This window comes from Neopsephotus bourkii, unplaced genomic scaffold, assembly GCF_033783945.1.
Source record: "Neopsephotus bourkii isolate Nb327-2 ecotype Australia unplaced genomic scaffold, CSIRO-AGI_Nbou_v1 NB_1671, whole genome shotgun sequence".
NCBI classification, from domain to species: Eukaryota; Metazoa; Chordata; class Aves; order Psittaciformes; family Psittacidae; genus Neopsephotus; species Neopsephotus bourkii.
In genome coordinates, this window is record NW_026902145.1 from 126,925 (window position 1) to 132,924 (window position 6,000).

General features: G+C 37.9%; 1 long non-coding RNA gene across 1 annotated transcript in view; it reads right to left on the reverse strand.

The window, feature by feature from the left end:
• LOC133224291 (uncharacterized) overlaps positions 1 to 5,741 on the reverse strand; it is a 44,372-nt gene extending 38,631 nt beyond the window's left edge. The window contains exon 1 of the long non-coding RNA XR_009728825.1: positions 5,544 to 5,741. This is a non-coding gene — a long non-coding RNA (uncharacterized LOC133224291). The remainder of the gene's footprint in view (positions 1 to 5,543) is intronic.
• Between the last annotated feature and the right edge of the window lie 259 nt (positions 5,742 to 6,000).

Sequence of the window (6,000 nt, forward strand, 5' to 3'; positions counted from 1 at the left end):
GTGGTAGCAGTGGTGATTCGTATTGTACCTTAGTTACTAAACTGTTCTTATCTCAACCCGTGGGAGTTGCATTTCTTTTTGATTCTCCTCTCCGTTCCCCCAGGAGTAGGGGGAGGGCAAGAAGGGGGGGGAGTGGGTAACAAGCTGTCTGGCTGTGGGTTAAACCACGACACCACCACACCATATGGATTTCTATGTGAAGGCCAAAGACTTTCATCTAATTTGGAAAAATAAAGCTTTTGAGTTTTCAAATGTTGTCATTTATCAAATGTCTCCTAACCTTATGAGTCCGATTTCAACAGAGAACTGATGAAAAAGCTCTCTGAGAATTTCCAGTTTTGATGAAATAATCAACTTTTAAAACTTTCTGCAATGCAGAACCAGCTGGATACTAGCAGAGAACTAGGAGTCGCTAGACAGGTAAGGCAGAGATTGGGTGCAAGCTGTTTGACAGAGCCTCTTTATTTGTTTGGGTGACTTAATAAGCTGCAGAAGCTGAGGTCATCAAAACCTCTTAATCATGTTGCAGGCTAGTGCCAACAGCTGTAACAGAAACTGATGATATAAAACATGCTAAATATGCCAAACCCAGGTTTCAGACAAGTCAGCCTGTAACAACATTATTTTCTATTTGAACACTGCACAGAAGTGTGCTCAGCTTTATTTATGCTCTTCTTGATAGTAATAGCCAGAAACCCCATTTCACTTTTCAAGGATGAATGCAAAGACTGTTTTGTCATTAAACAGTATGAAATCCATATTGCTTTACTTTCCAGTTAGGCAGAATACAGGTATTCAAATTGTATTTGAGAATTGAAGTTTCTTTTTTTTTTTGTAGGAAAAATATCACTCTTCTTATTAAATAATACTGATTATCATAAGGTTGGGGGAGGAGAAAGGAAAAATAAATTTATGACCCTCATTATTTTTTGTCTCTTACTTAAGTCTTTACAACCCTAATTCAGTCAATCAAGAATTTCATAAAAAGAAAGCATAAATGACAACAAAAAAAAAAAAAAGAAAACAAAAAAATACACACAAAATTCATTGATTAGATAAAATAGAAAAGCTGTAGGCAGGATTTCAGACTGTGATAAAAATGTCTACAGGCAGAACTTACATGGATTCCTTTATGGGTAAACCATACTGGAGTATATTAAGGAAAAGAAAGTAAATAGAAAAGATAGTAGAGGCAACTCTACATGGTTTTCCTAGAACACCATTGTGGTGAAGCCAAAGGGTCAGATTCCAACATCTAACACACAGCGCGTATTGCCACACAAGTCTAAAAACATCTGCCGACACTCGTAAATTGCCACATGTTTGGATTTCCAACAAGATCTCACAACAAGCTGTGTTACTGCAAGTCATTATTTCCTTTGGGGGAAAATTGTCTCTAGTGATGTTAAAACTCATGGCAGGATGTACTATAGTGTCAGGATAGCTCACCGGGGAGCATTCCTGCCTCTAGGCCAAGAACTTGCATATAAATTCCGCACCTGGATAGGGACTGGGGAGAATGGGACTAAAAAATAAGATCCAAAAGAGTCAGTAGCTGTGGACAGTGACATACTGACAAATCCTGGGAGAGAAGGTAGACAACCTCCAATTGCTTAGACATTTCAGAGCTCTGCAGTGTGGCAAGTGCATCTGAGAGATGCTTATGCCAGCACTTGCCTTTTCAAAGGTGTATACACTAAGCTAGAATGAGCTTTAGGGATTTTCCCACCACTCATGTTAATCAGCTAATCTGTGTTCTTATATCACAAACTAAAGAACTGCATCCAATATTTTACTATAAATATGTGGCATGTACTTCTTGGGTTTTTCTGGAATAGGGAATCACAAGAAAATGATCAGAAGCACTGAGTCAGCTTGCTGATTGTCTGATGTTCTCAAACCAGTTCACAAGATCTCAGAAGTTCTTAGATACTTTATATTTTATGATGTCACACAAAAATATGTGTTCCTCCTATATGAAGAAAAAATCAGTAGAAGATATTGATCTGGAATGGCTTTAAACATTAACCACCTACACAAGGTGGAACTTGTTAAGGTTAAACTTGACTGTTTTGTCTGTGCTACTATGTTGAAAGCACATGGATTTGTGACATATTGATGATCTTGGCCTACTTCTTGAAGGGTTGCTTCCATGGCCTGAAGCTAGGACTTAACATACAAAACTGTTACTGAATTTTCCCAAGTTCGAACATAGAGAAAAGGGAAGAAGTTTAAGTATCAACTTATTAGTGACCATCGGTAGGCAAGAAGAGGCTAAGATACCTATGTGAAGTGTTTTAAGTTTCTCAGTGGAGAAAAAATTACTATCATGGGCTGATTTTTGTCTTCATAATCCTGATGAGAGATAGGAAAGTGTTGCTGTAGTCTTATGAGGGGAAGCTCACACTTGCCAAAGTAATCTGCCATGGATACAGGATGATCCATGAATCAAACCAAGTAGAACCTAGTCAAATATCGCATAAAAAGTATTTTGCTGAAATTAAGGTATGAAAATCGAGTTCTTATGGATGCATGTTATGCAGTACAGTGACAGCCTTTAGAATAAAAAAAATATAGATTTATGTTATACTATGTTTTGAAACAAGAAAATACATATATTTACATTTCTGACTGCTGTTTAATTTAGTACATTAAATGCTCCAGTGGCATACTTTTTTTTAACTAAAAAAAAAAAAAAAAACGTAAAAGGAGAAGAAATACTATAAATGTAACACCATGCTCTTCTAGATATACCCTGACTTCAACAGTACTATTGATTTTAATCACGCGGTATTGTCGAAGTGTATAAAAACAAGTCGCTCACAAAACCCACCGAAAGGCAACAACCAATTCATTAGTGAAAAGCAAGAGAAATTTAAATTAATATTTTGCCTAGGAAACGTGTTATCTTCTCATTAAAATCTCATAATTGGCTTATACATTTATTCAGAATTTATGCTATTATTACAAAACTCAGTTTAACAAAGATTTGTACTAGAAGTATAGGCTTAATTTCTTAAAACAGCAGTTTATTTTACAAACAAGAAGTATTTCTGTGCTTGCAAACTTCTTAAGAATATAAATAAACTTCTCATGCATAAATGTGCTGAGTCAATTAGGAAAAATCATTTACTGCATGAATCTCTCAACTTTTATTAAAACACCAGGATATTATAAATATACCAGCAAAGGACTTCAAACTGCGATCAGTTGGAGTTCCCCATTTGTTTTTTTAGACTGATCACTCATCATGTTTTCTTTTATAGATATGCTGCCAGCAATTTACTGTAGCTTAAAAAAATCGTATGATTCACAATACATACCCTGGATATATATATACATATAGACAAACACATATCTTATTAACTAACTTGTTAATGAGATTTATAGAGGGTGGGATCCAAAATTACAAGATCACGGAGTCTCAAATGGCACATATAATGATGTTTGAGAAAGGCTTACCTCAGTTCCTGTGACACTCTTTGGAGATGCTAACCTGCATCTTTCTGCCCCTAAATCTGACTCCCTGTTTGTATTACAGAAGGAGGTCAGAGCTTGTGCTTTACCTGTATAACCTTGTAATGGGACATAATTTACCAGGACTGTCTCAGTGCAAAAAAGGTCTCGTATTATATACTTTTGGCTGAAGAGTTTTCCTTAAACATGTATTTAAAGGCCTGATCTTTAAATGCAGTGAAATCAGTCCAAAGTGTTATAAATTTATTGGACTTTGGAAGAGCAGTTAAGAGATTCTTATTAAGAAAAGCACACTTTTCTCTTAATATGAAACATTGCGTGTATTTAAGCAATAATCAGGAATGTGTACAATGGTAACATCAATGCAGTTGAAACTAGTAGGATTTAAGTGGGCATTATATAACAGGTTAGGCTGACTCTTTACGGCCTTATGTACCATGGCTACTCTGATATAGTTTTATTTCACACAGAATTAATTTTTCAGCAGATGGAAATGATAAGAGAAGGCAAAGGGCACAGCCTAACATTTGAGGAAGTAACCTTATGAAACTCTTGAACAACATTTGGAGTAAGATAAATATGCACTCTTTTCATTTTAATTAAAGCACATGATACTGTGATTTGCAATGGGGAGGTTTTAAAAAAGAATAGGAAGACATGGCAGATTGACAATATTATAACTGGTTATATACGTTCCTCATTTTTCATAAAATCTATATAATATTGATCTGCAACAATTTTGACTCACTATCTTCAGTTATGGTGTTGTAGATGACAGCAATACTCAAAAAAAAGGTTAAATAAGATTCTTCCAGCTGTTTCCTTATATACACAGGAACTAATGACATGAAAGTTTTATACTACTTTTGTCACTGCTAGTGACAAAAGTTTATACTATAGTATACTGCCATACTACTACATTCATACTGTTTGAATGGACACTAATAAAACTTCTTCAAGCTAAGTTCGATTTTCCTGTCCTGTTCAATTGTGAGGTGGAAAGAAAAGAACAGAAATGATGGATTTTAACAATATATACTTGAATATGCAAACACAAATATACATAACACAGATGTTATCATTTCTCAAAATATACCAGACTTCCAATCTCAGTCTTTCAGAAACAATTCAGCATTAATTAACTTATTTTATGAATATGTCAGTTGAGTCAATGAAACTATTATGTGTTTTTAGATAAACAGATACATAGCAGCAAGTAAGGGATTTGTGGGGAAAAAACAAATCCATTACCACACCTGTTTGTAATTTTCCTAGTATAAGTCAAAGCACAGTGAGTCAATACCCTGCTTAGTATAAAACAGCACAACTAACTGACACTGGCGTACTTTGTGTAATTTCGCTGACCTCAACTTAAGAAGGACATGGAGTTGTTGGAGCGGGTCCAGAGGAGGGCCATGAGCACCTCCTACATGAAGACAGGCTAAGAAAATTTGGGCTATTTAGTCTGGAGAAGAGAAGGCTGCATGAGGAACTCACAGCAGCCTTCCACTGTCTGAAGGGGACCTACAAGGATACTGGAGAGGGACTTTTCATCAGGGACAAGATGAAATCATAGAATCATAGAATAGTTCGGGTTGGAAAGGACCTTAAGATCATAAAGTTCCAACTCCCCCACCATGGGCAGGGACACCTCACCCTAAACCATATCACCCAAGGCCTCGTCCAACCTGGTCTTGAACACTGCCAGGGATGGAGCATTCACAACTTCCCTGGGCAACCCATTCCAGTGCCTCACCACCCTAACAGGAAAGAATTTCCTCCTTATATCCAATCTAAACTTCCCCTGTTTCAGTTTTAACCCATTACCCCTTGTCCTATCACTACAGTCCCTAATGAAGAGCTGCTCCCCAGCATCCCTATAAGCCCCCTTAAGATACTGGAAGACTCCTATAAGGTCTCCACGCAGCCTTCTCTTTGCCAGGCTGAACAGCCCCAACTTTCTCTGCCTACCTTCATACGGGAGGTGCTCCAGTCCTGTGATCATCCTCCTGGCCGTCCTCTGGACTTGTTTCAACAGTTCCATGTCCTTTTTATGTTGAAGACACCAGAACTGCACACAATACTCCAAATGAGGTCTCACAAGAGCAGAGTAGAGGGGCAGGATCACCTCCTTCGACCTGCTGGTCACGCTTCTTTTGATGCAGCCCAGGATATGGTTGGCTTTCTGGACTGTGAGCGCACACTGCCAGCTCATGTTCATTTTCTCATTGACCAGCACCACCAAGTCCTTCTCCTCAGGGCTGCTCTGAATCTCTTCTCTGCCCAACCTGTAGATGTCTGGGATTGATCCCACCCAGGTTTAGGACCTTGCACTTGTCATGGTTAAACTCATAAGGTTGGCATCAGCCCACCTCACAAGCGTGTCAAGGTCCCTCTGAATGGCATTCCTTGCCTCCAGCATATCAACCAAACCACACAGCTTGGTGTCATTAACAAACTTGTTGAGGATACACTGAATCCCACTGTCCATGTCACGGACAAAGATACTGAACAAGACGGGTC